Genomic DNA, 14,765 nt, shown 5'->3' with positions numbered 1-14,765 from the left:
CTTATCCGTCATCAATTTCCACGGCAAATCACGGACCACTGAATCGAAAGCTTTGATAAAATCAACACATATTAACACCCATTTGAGAACATTTTCTGATAGGTCTTTTCTTCTAACGAGCAAGTTCCTTAAAATAGCAAGAATATGCCGGACTTTCCGACCCTTTATGCCCCCGTGCGGGGTCTCACCCAGGATCTCTCTTATTAGTTTTTTGAGCCTATTAATTAGGACCTTTGAACATAATCGGGTATCACAGGAGAGCAGAGAGATGGGCTTCCATTTCTCAATATTTTATTTATCTCCCTTTTTCGGCACTAATCTCCAGAGTCTGTTCTGGTGTCGCTCCTGAGATATTTCCAGGAATCATCCACTCGACCGACCCCCAAGATCTATTTTGATAGGCCACGGATGGGCCCGCTTCTTCTTCCCAACCCTGGTCCCCCACGTAGAAAAGTAGTTCTCCTATGCGCAGGAGAATGAAGCCTATACGCCTTGTCATAAACGATAAAAAGAGTGTACTTCTTAGATAGTGTCTTAAATTCAAATTACGAGATTTAATAAAATACGGCGATAAAAACCCCTCCCCAACGAGAAATAAAAGAATAATTTTCTCAAAGTCCCCTAGAATAGGTCTCGTGTTCCCCAGGAAACATCAATAAAAAGTATTACCCCCCATGGTGGACCCCCAATAGAGAACGAAGACGGGGGCTAGGTAATCCCCCTCTTCATCCCTATACTGACAGCTTAGGTTGTGGTTGAAAGAGCACAGGCATACTACGGCGATTCGAGATGAATAGACTCTCGTAAGGAAACAAGAGGCAAGGAATATAAGCACGCTGGGGATCAGCACAGCCAGCTGAAACAAAAAATATCAAAAATAGCAATGACGAAACAGAATAACTAAACATAAGAAACCATTACTTTGAAACAAAACACCTTCAAAATAAATACAGAAACCACAGACAAAGCTAGCGCAGATAAGTCAAACTTTAAAACAACACATCTGAAGACTCTTCTGAAGATTCAATGATTAGGTCCTTTGAGGAGAAACCCGATAGACAAGGGAATTCGAATAGTCTTAGGGAAGATACCAGAATAATGTAGCTCGTGTACGGGAGTATTTTAGACCCCCCCCCCCTCATCCCACGCATATCTTGTACGCCCAATGAATGAATTATCACTCCCCAACACAAAAAGAGGAGGGCCTTGAAGAGAGCGTGAGCAAAGAGGTGAAAATAACAGTAAACCCAAGTCCAGAGAAAATATTATTACCCCCATTTGGCTCAGTGGGGATAATGCATGTTTCTCCAAACGCAGCTAGCCCTGAGAAAAACGAAGTCACGGCTCCTATAATAATAATAAGCAGGAGCAGCCTCTTCCTTCGAATGGGGGAGACAGACAAATTATTAAATAGATTCCAACAGTTACCAGAGTAGAGGAATGGACCAGTGACGAAACAGGAGTGGGGGCCGCCATGGCTGCGGGCAGTCCCGCGGAGAAAGGTAGCTAAGCTCTCATAATGAAAGAAGATACAATAAAGAGAAACACGATTGATAAAGAAAAGTATCTTAAGAATATGTAATACCAGCTTTTAGAGTAAAATATCAGCCCCAATGATCATAAAGTTAGTACATCTCCCACTCGATTTCTTAAAACTGTGACTATACTTCTAGCAGAGGAAACGTAGTTTTTATAAAACATAAATGAAAGATAAGAAGTAATCCCAAACCCGTCCCAACCTAATATTAATTTCAATCCGTATCATGAAAAAGATTCAACTCTGTCAGTAACCAATACAGACATAACTTCATTTTACTATCATTAATTAAAAAACTTTTTCAACAAAATAATTTTTTTTTTTAAAGTAAAGAACTCCATTAAACCAAAATGAAAAAAAAATAGAATCAAATAATCTACCAAGAATACAACTACCACAAATCAGTATCAATAAACAAATGAAACCCGAAATAAACAGAAATTAAAATCATTTTCAACTATTAAAAGGTGCACTAGCCCTTTCAATTTCCAATCGAATGAGCCCTTTTTGAAGTTTTTACGGCAACCCTTTCTATTACAACCTTATATGCCTCCAGGGCAAACCTTAGAACCCTTGCCCTGAGGGTTGTGGGGGGGAGGTCATCCTTAAAGACCTAATTTCCAAAACTTTCAACTGTATTGAACAAAAAGGTCGTCTCAAAATTATGCTTGGATGTGTTTGGGGAAATGGTGGGCATTGAACGGGTGTTAGTTGCGTTCCAATAGCCTTTGACTATTAAAAAGGGCACTAGCCATTTAAATTTCCAATCGAATGAGCCCTTTTTGAAGCTTCTACGACAATGCTTTCTATAAAAAATTACTTCCCTCTAGGGCATAACTTAAAACCCTTGCTCCGAGGACTGTGGAGGGTTTTTACCTTTAAAGGTGTAATTTCCAGAACTTTTAACCATTTTGAAAAAAATGCTTATCTCAGAATTTCTATTGGCAGTGTTTGGGGAAAGGTGGGCGTGAGAGGGGGGTTAGTTGCTATTCAATCACTTTCGACTTTTAAAAAGGGCACTAGCACTTTGAATATCCAACCAAATGAGCCCTTTTTCAAGTTTCTACGACAAAACTTTCAATAAAAACCTTATATGCCCCCAGGGCATAACTTACAACCCATGCCCTGAGGGCTCTGGGGTAGTCTCCTCCTCAAAAACATAATTTTCATCTGAAAATCAACTACGCTGAACAAAATGGTTATCTCTAAATTTTGATTGGATGTGTTTGGGGAAATGGTGGGCGTGGAAGGGGTGTTTGTTGCCTTCCAATCACTTTCAACTATTAAAATGGGCACTAGCCATTCCAATTTCCAATCGAATGAGTCCTTTTTGAAGTTTCTACGACAACTCCTTCGATATGAAGTGCCCTGGTCTAAAGAAAAAAAAAACAATACATTGTGCCACATCGTTCTTTACTTAGGCAGCGCTGTTGCGCTGCCTATGATTAGATTTAGTGACTTGCTTTTTCAGCTCGTTGTCTTTGGAAGGGTGTTAAAATTCCGATTTGGGAGGTTTTGTGGACCAAAATCGGGACAAATTCAAATTTGGTCATCTTCAGACTCTAAGGTGCTATCTAGAATAAGCCTATTTTTCGAACTAAAATCAATACGCCTCCCATAAATTTTGAAAAAGTAAGGTACAAAATTCTCTATACATTACTTTTAAGCAGATTTTTAATAGGCTAATCTTAGGGTTTTTGAGTTGAAAATTTGGCATTAATTTATACACATAGAACGTCATTGTAATTATACTAAATAAAGGAATCAATTTAATAAAATGAAAGAAATAGTACAAATAAGTTCATAACTTTATTAAATTTTAAACCCTCTTAGGAGGGTTGTATTAAATGAGAAAATGATTTTATCTATCCTGGAGCACCAAATCTTCCAGGATAAATATAAATCACTATCTCTCTATGTTATCATAGAAACCCTCCTAAGAGTGTTTAAAATAAGATTCAATACTATATGAATGATATAAATAACGTACATTCACCGCTCTTTTATTATAATAATGAAGGAGCGGAGAATGTACTATACAGAGTACATTAGTATATATTATATATACTAATAATATATTTATACACACGTAAGCTTGGCTTCTGGGCAAGGCCCCTCTCGGACATGTAGGTCTCCACCTATATGTCCGAGAAGGGGGTTGTCTTACTCAGAAGGTAGCCTACGTGTGTTACGTTACTACATAGGTGTACTATTTTAACTCTAACTGGACATTAATCAGGCTTACACATTATATCAAACGTCTTATAATTTAGATAGTCACATACTGGAGGTCCAAGGTTTCTAGGGGTCGGTTTGTTCCCTATTCTTCTTTTGTACTCTATTTTACTATATTTTTTAAAAAAATACATTAAAATAAGTATTTAAATAAATGTCAATGTAGTTTTAAATATTCGTACACAGTAAGAACTGAGTTCTATTTATTCTTTTGCTGCAGTCAGTTTCTATTTAGGTATTATTATTTAAATAATGTAGATATCAATTAAGTAATTAATGTTAATGCTATAAAACTTGATCCTTAGCAGGAGATTAATTATATCATACCTTTTTATATAAATCTTCCTACAACATTGGGGGAAATTTTGCCTGTTAAACACAATTATGGGGATGTGGGTCCACTCCGTACGGCGGCCAGAGAATGGGTTCCGGTCGCTCGCTGGACCAGCTGCTTTTATCTACCCTGCATCTTGACCTTTGGGTAGATCCGGTACATGTACTTAATTCGAAGGTCTCTATTCGCCAGTGAGCAAAACAGGTAACAACCTGCTTATTTTCAATTGATCGGGCCTTTTCCTAAATTGCCGTAGGGTAATTTTAATGATTTGACAACTCTAAGGTCAGAGTAAAAATTTGATTCTGGCTGGACTGTTTACTTTCTCTATGAATCATGTGCAAGACATCTGTTTAGCTGGGGGTGCAGTGATTGATATTATTACCTACTTTTTAGAGATAGCAAACGCGAATATTGGGGGACCACCCTGTGCCAGCATCCGCGGTCATACAAGGCCATAAAGCAAACATTTTGGGTGAAATAGACTAGGGGGGCTTCGATATAAAAATGTTTTACACCAACAAGGGTGAAATCTGTATTTATTTTTAACTTCTTAGTTAGAGCACCTTTATCTGGCCAAACAAATTAACCTGGTAATTAACCTGGGTAGTAGGATTAAAACCTAAAGAATCTGGCGGTTTCTAAACTTACTAGAGGAACCTGCCCCGTAAACAACAATCCACGAAAAACTCGACCCAGGTTTGTCAAACAGCTTATATATCGTCGTTTAGGGCACTAAATAAATAGACCCTCTTAATAGATCAGGCTAAGAAATCAGATCAAGGTGTAGAGGCCTGAGGTAGAGGGAGGGTTACAATGAGAGCTCATGTTAAACCTCTGCATTATCATAGAAGGGGAGGGGGAAGGTGGATTTAGAAGTAAGACTAGATACACTGAAGAAGGCTCTGAGAAATTTACACATCCCCAGTCACTCTCTTGTCCGGAGAGATAAGTCGTAAAAAAGTAGGCGCACTGGAAGGTCCGTCTTGAAAGAGGGGAGAGTTTGAATAACACTAAGAAGATACTTTAGAATGCTCCCTAAACTTAAATTTATAAGACTTATTTAAAACAATATTAACAGAGGCAACGCCTCTGCGTTGCCTATAGCGTTGCCTATAGTACAGGCCATACGGCTCCAATGTTTTATTATTATTAATTTAAAAAAAACCTTTCCAAAAAAAGATTTTCAAAGAAAAGTAAAGCCCATTTTAAACTTAAGCTCAGCAGATACAAATGCCTGTTAAAATTCAAATTCAAAACGACCAGAAATTACTATTATAGAATAAATAAAACCAAAAACGAACAGAAATTAAATAAACAATCATAGAAAAAACATACAACAAGTAATAATATAAATGAATAAGTAGATCTTAAAGCGAGTAAGGCTTAGACTGAATATGAAAATCAAGCTTAAAACGAAAAACAAAAAATATATTGTTATTGAAGTATAAATGAAACTTAAAACGAACAGAAATTAAATAAACAATCAATGCAAACAAACATACAATAGATATTAATGTAAATGAATAAATAAATCTTAAAAAACGAGTGAAACTTAAATTTAACATGCAAATCAAGCTTAAAACGAACAAGAATCACTACAAACAAGAGGCCACTGGGTATCGCCTCCTTTCTCACTGTAAAAGTCTAAAACCTACTGCAGGGCCCTGGGGGTTGTGTCAACACCGGATTTTTTGTTATCTGACCTTTGAACCTTTTTAAAAAATGGCTATCTCAAAATTTATATCGAATGGGTTTGGGAAAAAAGGGTGTGTGGGGGAGGGGCTCGTTGCCCTCGGATGTTTTGACTCTTAAAAAGTGAACTAGAACTTTCAACTTCCAATCAAATGAGCCCTCTCTGAAGTTTATATGAGCATCCCTTTCATATGAACCCTATACGCCCCCAGGATAATAGCCTACTTAAAACGCCTACCCCCCCCGGCCTGAGGGGGAGGGGGGGGGGTGTTGACACCAGATGAAAGAAGGGAACAGGAAACTCTGTCCCAAAGGAAACAATATATGCCCCCAGGGCATAACTTGCAATGCCAGCCTCCCAGCCCTGGGGGGTTGTGTCAACAACGAAGTTTCTTATCTGACCTTTGAACTATTTCTAACAAAATGACTATCGCACAATTTTTATCGGATGCATTTGGGGGCAAAGGGGTGTGGGGGGATGAAAGGATGAAACTGTTTGTCTTCTTTCATCCCAAAGGATGAAAGAAGACAAACAGTGCATTATTGATGCACTGGGCATCACTTGAGTAAGTTTGATTTTTGTCCTAATTTTCTCTTTGAGACTGTATGAGACTGTATCTCTTTGAGTTCTGTATGTTCCTAGTGGGGATTTTCATTAAAATTTATTTACTTCAAATTTAATACAAATTAACAGGAAACCTGGAACTGTTCCTTAACTAATTCTTTAAAATATATATATATATATATATATATATAAATATATATATATATTTATATATATATATATTATATATATATATATAAATATATATATATATTATATATATATATATATTTATATATATATATATATATTTATATATAGTTGCCCTCTCAAAAGAGATGAGAGGGCAACTATCCCCCCACACCCCTTTGCCCCCAAATGCATCCGATAAAAATTGTGCGATAGCCATTTTGTTAGAAATAGTTCAAAGGTCAGATAAGAAACTTCGTTGTTGACACAACCCCCCAGGGCTGGGAGGCTGGCATTGCAAGTTATGCCCTGGGGGCATATATTGTTTTTATAGAAGGGATGCTCGTATAAAACTTCAGAAAGGGCTCATTTGATTGGAAATTGAAAGTTATAGTTCACTCTTAAAGAGTCAAAAGATATCAGAGGGCAATTAGCCCCCCCCCTCCATGCCCTTTTTCCTCAAACCCATCCGAGAAGAACTTTGAGATAGTTATTTTTTAATAATAGTTCAAAGATCATATAATGAAAACTACGGGGTCTACATAACCCTCCAGGGTCCGAGGGCAGGCGTTGTAAGTTATGCTCTGGGGGTATATATGGTTCTTATGGAAGGAATGCACGCAAAAACTTCAGAGAGTGCTCATTTGATTAGAAATTGAAAGTTCTCGTTCAGTTTTTGAGATTCAAAAGAGATTGGAGGGTAACTAGCCCCCACGCCCCCATTTCCCCAAATACATCCGATAATAATTCTAAGATAGCCATTTTGTTAAAAATAGTTTTAAAGTCAGATAACAAGGTCTCGGGTGTCGACACTACCCCCCAGGGCCAGGGGCAGGCGTTGTAAGTTATTAGATCGAATATATAAATCAAGCTTGAAACAAACAAAAATCACTACAAACAAGAGTTTGGGTATTGCCTCCTTCTCTCACTGTAAAAGTCTAAAACATACTGCGTCATTAGTGTTTTACTGATAACTATATGTGTGTTGAACAGTCTTGGAAAATATAAAAAAAAATCAAATTCAATATTTGATATATAATGATGTTAATTGTTGAAAGATCCATCAGTTCAAGAATGTATTTCACTGTAATTTTATTTTCAATGCTGTAAGAACTGGAAAATAAAATATTTGTAATATAATTTGTTTTCAGTGAAGTGCCAATGATGCAGTAGGCATTTGGTTTTTACAGTTAAGGAAGGGGGTAGTATCCAAACTCCTGTTTGTAGTGAAACTATATTCGTCTTGAACAATTTTAGAAAGAACTAATCAATTAAACTGAATATTTGATGTATAATTATATTAATTGCTGAAAGCTCATCAGTTCAAAATTTTACAATAATTTAAATGTTTATTTTCAATATTAAGTACATAAGAAAACATTAGTAATAAAATTGGTTTTCAGTAAAGTGCCAATGATGCAGTAGGTTTTAGACTTTTACAGAGAGAGAAGGAGGCAATACACAAACTCTTGTTTGTAGTGATTTTTGTTTGTTTCAAGCTTGATTTATATATTCAATTTAATTTTCACTCATTTTAAGATTTATTTATTCAGTTACATTAATATCTATTGTATGTTTGTTTGCATTGATTGTTTATTTAATTTCTGTTCGTTTTGAGTTTCATCTTCAATAGCAAAATATTTTTTTTTTAAGCTTGATTTTCATATTTAATCTAAGCATTGCTTGCTTTAAGATCTATTTATTCATTTATATTATTACTTGTTGTATGTTTTTTTGCTATGATTGTTTATTTAATTTCTGTTTGTTCTGGGTGACATTTATTCTTTAATAGTAATTTCTGGTCATTTTGAGTTTGAATTTTAACAGGTATTTGTATCTGCTGATCTTAAGTTTAAAATAGCCTTTACTTTTCTTTGAAAAACTTTTTTCAGAAAATATTTTTTAATTAATCTTTTAAAAAGGGAGACAAGCATAGCCAAGGAAATAACAGACTATTTAGCCTAACTTCCTTTAACAGTAGAGCATCACCAATCACTCATGTGGATCACCAACAAGAATACAAATTTATCAGCAACAACCAGCATGGTTTTCAGAGAGGCACTGCAATTGACATATCATGAATTGATATAACCAGGTAATAAGTACTTTAGACACACATATAACAATTAAAATCATTTGCCCAAATCATTTTCAGCACCAATCTCTATAAAAGCTAAGGTGATAAATTGTGCTGAAATTAAAAGATGTTTAAAATCTTCAAATCATTGAGTGAATTGAACAGTTCTGACAATATCCTTATCTTTCCTTGAATATGAAAGTTAAACATATTCATATTTTTGGTTATGTCTACAAGAAAAGCATGATATGTAGCCAAACTGTATCTTCTATTTCTACATCAGGGAATGACTCAACATGTTGTTTCAAAAATTCCAACAAAATTGGATGAAACTCTGAAATGTTGCTAACCCTGCTAACATGATGCTCCTCAGCAACTTTTTAGAGGCAGTTTCAGAGTCAATGGGCTTTTGACAAACTGAATACATGTCCTGTACTATAGTATGTACTTGAAGTGGCACAACTTCTACTAGCATTTCTAGTACTTAGAAATGACCAAAAACCATTTGTACAAAATTAGCCAAGTGAAGTATATCAAGTATATTTGTTCATTTATTAGGTTACAGGGGAAAAAATTACATTGGTCATGTCAATTTTAGATTGTAAAACTACATTAAAACTCACTGATTTAACTCTTTTCATAACTGTTTCTAAGCAATTGCAAAAAGAATGATATACAGTATTCCAATCCTACTCAATGTTCTTTTCAAAACCATTAATCACTACTGTACCTCTCCCCCCCCACACCAATTGGACTAGATGTAACCTATGCTATATACAAAATTTTGCTGATTTTGTTGAAGTGTTCTTTCAAATTGGCATTGTGAAATGGCTGTTGATGAGAAAAGGGCACAAAATATTGATCACCCAAAAATCAGCAATCTTGTATATATCCAATGCTTCTATTTGGTTTTTGAGCTCTTTTATTAGTTTTTAATCTCTTTTTTGGTTTTTGAGCTTAAACAAAGGTTACCTTTATAGCTTAGCCTATTTAAGTACAATCATTCTTCTTTGCAACACTTATCTGTGATAGAATTTGTGCATGATTGAATCTGCCTGCCTGTGATTGACATACTTTATTCTAAATTTACAGTCCTTCCTAATATTGCACAGTATATTTCAAGGTTAGGCTCAATCTAAAAATGTACATTTATGACTAAGCCTCAATTTTAACTGTCATAGCATTAAAATAGTATGACCAAAGGTTGTAATGGTATTTAGATATTAGTAAAAATAAATATATGACTAAATTATTCCAACTAGGTTAAAACAGCCAGTTGTTGGACCAGACACAAGTCCAGAGCCTTAGTTTGGGAGGGGTAGCAGTGCCAGGAGGGAAAAGTATGACATCTCCTCTCCATCTAGAACTTGTTTGAAATAGGTGAACTAAGGCCAGGTCTACTATCAAAATAACATACCATAATGGGAAGTTAAAACTATTTTTTTTTCAAATGACCAATCAAAACCAACAGATCATATTCCCTGTTCTAATCATTCCTGTTCCCTTGCATAAGTTGCAAGGCAACTTATACAAGGGAACAGGAAACTCTGTCAAGGTCAATATTGCTGCTAACTTTTGGCTAATCAGAGGTGACCTGAGTCAAAGAAAAGGTTATGCACATATTGTCTGTTGGATGTTACATGTTGCAACATTCTTTACTGTTCTATGATGCCATTGTGGTAGGAAAATTTTACAACATAAGATGAATGGACATTCAAAGTTTCTGGACAAAAATATGAAAGGTTCCTCCAGAAATGGAACAAAAAAAAACCTTCTCAAAATAAAATGTCCAAGAACACACCAATTGTTGAATGACGGAGTTGCTCCTGGTATGTCACCACTGGTACTGAAAAGCAAAAAAAAAAAAGAATAAGAGAAAGCAAAGTTTTGGCTGATAAAAAGGAGAAAAGTTTTGATGAGGCTACAAAACTTATCTCAATCAACGTAATAAGCAAACATGCCCAAAGGATGAAAGAAGACAAAGAGTGCATTATTGATGCACTGGGCATCAAACTCTTGAGTAAGTTTGATTTTTGTCCTAAATTTCTCTTTGAGACTGTATGAGACTGTATCTCTTTGAGTTCTGTATGTTCCTAGTGGGGATTTTCATTAAAATTTATTTACTTCAAATTTAATACAAATTAACAGGAAACCTGGACTATATATATATATATATATATATATATATATATATATATATATATATATATATATATATATATATATATATATATATATATATATATATATATATATATATATATATATATATATATATATATATATATATATATATATATATATATATATATATATATATATATATATTTCTATCGGAAATGAATTTCAGCCCCCCCCCCTACATAGGCTATACCTGACCTAACCCTGAATTGGCATATATAGGGGGGAGGGGGGCTGAAATTCATTTCTGATAGAAATGCTTATTATATTCAATCAGCATCAAAAAAGGCATCAAATGGTGTATTCACTTTATTCCTGACTCAATAATATGATTTGGTACTTATTGACCAAAAAGGCATCGAATGGTGTATTCACTTTATTCCTAACTCAATAATATGATTTGGTAGATATTTACCTAAAATTGATGTATATAAATCTAGCCTATACAATTCAGGCTATATGTTTGATCAGTAGGAGGTACACTCTGCTTGCAAAACAAATGAATTTTATATTTGGATTTGAGATGAAATTTTTATTCTAAACGTATGTCTATTTCTTAGCTAGGCCTATCTCAATATGCAGTTGCCAACATATAATTAACCGTGATTTTTATGAATATCACTTTCTAAGGTTTGCAAAATCACCTCATCTATGCACATAACCACAAGATGATTGTGGTGGTGGACTCACTGTCCTCTATTGTCTGGTTATCCTAGGACGTCTTTCTTTGTGACATACCCACGAAACAAAAGCATCCAATCTTTTTAAAAAAAATTGCTTTTGTCAAATTGGACAAACACAGGGTCGCCGCTGAAATAAGATTTTCGTGACGTCAAAACTCATAAAAACGCGACTTTTTATAGGAAAGTCACTTATCAAGGTAGGGTGCCTTTATTTCACTGTCAAGAGCGGCACTTGGAAAGTAGGGGGGGAAGTTTCAGCTATATATTTTAAAACAAATTACGTTGTCTCATTAAAAAATCCCCTTCAAATTTTAAGAGGCACCTTTTTTTTGTATCTTGAAGAAGAGAAAATAAAGTTTGCATTTTTATTTAGCAAAATCTAGATAAAAAAAAAAACTCAAAGGGATAGATTTTTGAATTAATCTAAAACTTACTTTTTGTCTAGATAAAAGTCACAACATATTAGATTCTTATACAGCGAAGCATACATAACCAATTTGGAAACATGTGTAACTTGGCAGTTTACTTTTCCCACTTTTCTTACAAGGATATCTGAAAGTGACTTACTCCGTGTCAACGAAAAATCGTTTAGGAGAACATCCTCAAAATACAAATGAGGACATACTTATTAGAATGCCTGCAAAGAGTTTCTTAGAAGAGTCCAATCGTCCAGAAGACGAAAAAGCAAATTTAATCTTCGAGAGCCCCAGTCGATGGCTTTCGAAGTGTCAGATTTGTTTCAAGATCTTATCCTTTACGATTCCGGCCAACATATTCCTGAAAGAATTTTGGCTTTGGGGCATAGAGATATGTTGTAGTATCTTGAGAGATCATAACTTTTTTTAGGTGATGGAACATTCAAGATTTTGCCCCGGCTTTTTTTCGGCTATAAACAATACATGCAACGTTCATGATTCATATCCACTCTGCGTTTATTTTCTTTTGCCCTATAACGCAGAAAGCAAATATTTAGGCATGCGACAAGCACTTAAAGACTCAATGCCAAGAGCCAATCCCGCTAGAATTCTGACAGATTGTGAAAAAATGCTACAAATGCTTTTCTAGTTGAGTTTCCAAATTCTACAGTATCGGGATATTTCTTTCACTTTTAACAGTCTATGATAAGTTCAATTGATGGGTCACAAGCAAAAATTCAAAAATGACACCAGTTTCTAATATCCTCGTCAAAAATATCCCAGCCTTAGCCTTTGTTCTATTACAAGATATTGAAAGAATGTTTGACAAACTCTGTGGTCATTTCCCCCAAGGTGATCATTACGATTATCTTTTGAGTTACTTTAATAATATCTACATGCGGGGTATGCAATTACCATTCCGGGGGGGGTGCATTGCCAAGATTTTTACCAAGTCCTCAGGAACCAAACTGAAAGTGCATTGAATTGCGTGGCGAAAACTACGAATGCCACGGAGGGTTTCCACAATGTTCTTGAAGTTATGTTCTCTGCGCTCATCCAAGTCTTTTGAAGCTCTTTGACGGACTAAAGCGTGACATTGCTGTTCAACGTCTGGTGGCATCACAGGCTGATCAATAGCAGGGTCAGAAATTTCAAAATATAATATACTTGCTCAGTGAATTTCAAGACCCATTCGAACATACCCCCAGGAAGAAAACAAAATGAAATTCCTGAAAGTAATTGCCCATATGCAAGGGTAAAAAGATGCTTTGCATGTAAAAATGCCTACAAAGACGTATTTTTCCAATAACTTTGTACCAAAAACGAAGAATATTGTTGACATTAGGAATGTATCACCCTTTCTTCCATGTTTGTCTGTCCATAGGTGCTTATGGTCAGAACGAAGCTTAAATAAATCCAGAAGATAAAAACATTTACAGTTGTCTAAGATTTTATGAAAAAATAGCAGAAAATCAACACGAATTGCCCAAACCCATTTTACTCTCTGGGGTCGAATTTACTCGCTTTGATCTTCGGAAAAATAGTACCAATTGCAACTTTTCTTTTGTTGCTTCTTTTTTAAAACAATATATTAAATAAATCCCTCACAGAAGTAAATTTGACATAGATCTGAGTTATGTGGTGGTTGAACTATGGTGGTAAATGAGTTCAGGGTGGTTGAGTTGCTTGGTGTTTGAGTTATGTGGGAACCCTTAAGACTATCCAAATTTTTAGTTATGATTTATAAATCTTTTCAAGCAGAATAAATAAATCTTAAAATGATTTAAAAACTAAATTGAATATTAAAGTAAAATTTCAAACAAACATAATTACTACAAAAAAAGGTTTGGCTACTGCCCGTTTTGCCCTCCTCTAGTCTTAAAATTTCTAAAGCCAATTTCACCATCTGCCCTTTACTGAAAACAGAATATATTATAAACCTTTTTAAATTTATACTATTGAAAGATAAAAAAATAAACTGAAATATAATTTTGAATTGATTATTTTTTTCAGGAAATGTATTCTATTATTATATATTACATATTCAATCTATTTCTATTAGTTCTTCCATACACATACGTGTAGTTTTATACATCTAGATATACTAGATCTGGTATATCTATATATATAGAGATATATAGGCCTACATATAATTTGCAATAAAACGCAAATGACACAATAGGCTTTAGAGCTTTTACGGTTAGGGGAGGGGGAAGGAGCAGTGGCCAAACTCACGTTTGTAGTAATTTCTATTTGTTTTAAGTTTGACCTGAATATTTAATTTTTTCTCGTTTTGAGATCTATTTATTCATCTACATCAGTATCTGTTATCTTCATGTTTGCATGATTATTTTTTTTAATTGCTGTGTGTTTTGGGTTTCTTTTATTATTTGGTGGTAATTCCTGGTTGTTCTGAGTTGGAATTACCATAGAGCTTTAATTCTACTCGTCTTAAGTTTAGAATGGCTCTTTATATTCCTTTGAAAAACTTCATAATAAGAGAAGAAAAACTTTCATTAAGTTTTTTTTTATTAAGTTTTCAGTATTGCTAAGCATCAACAACGTATCCCTAATACTGAGTACCTTTGTGAATTTACAGCATCCATCTTTCACTTTTATTTGCTTTGTATAATTCAAGTCCTTTTATTAGCCATTAAGTTTTGAAGCAAAAAGAAATGATTTTCAACTAATATATTAGCAAAGACATAAACGAATAGCAGGCGTATCATATTCAAATCAGCTAAAAATGTTTTTAAGCAGCTTAAGATTCATAGTAAAGAGACACCGAATCGATCATTTAAAAAACTAAAATAGTCAGCATGTATGAGCATATGTAGAACAGAGTGTTATAGAATGATTAAATAAATACACATT

The 14,765-nt window shown here is 34.5% G+C and overlaps 1 protein-coding gene across 4 annotated transcripts in view; it reads right to left on the bottom strand.

Annotated features, from left to right (window-relative positions):
• Positions 1 to 11,557, bottom strand: part of dare (NADPH:adrenodoxin oxidoreductase, mitochondrial) — a 75,055-nt gene extending 63,498 nt beyond the window's left edge. For 2 of the 4 annotated variants that reach the window (XM_089096392.1, XM_089096370.1), the window contains exon 1: positions 11,437 to 11,557. The gene's annotated coding sequence lies outside the window, so the exon portion shown is untranslated. Of the gene's footprint in view, positions 1 to 11,207; positions 11,318 to 11,436 lie in introns of those variants that run through there. The other 2 variants (XM_089096387.1, XM_089096376.1) reach the window with 2 other exon arrangements.
• Positions 11,558 to 14,765: the final 3,208 nt, after the last annotated feature.

This window comes from Artemia sp. Qi Xiang Cuo, chromosome 1, assembly GCF_049724085.1.
Source record: "Artemia sp. Qi Xiang Cuo chromosome 1, ASM4972408v1, whole genome shotgun sequence".
NCBI classification, from domain to species: domain Eukaryota; kingdom Metazoa; phylum Arthropoda; class Branchiopoda; order Anostraca; family Artemiidae; genus Artemia; species Artemia sp. Qi Xiang Cuo.
The sequence above is the reverse complement of the archived record's forward strand: the minus strand, read 5'-3'. Positions and strand labels throughout refer to the sequence as shown.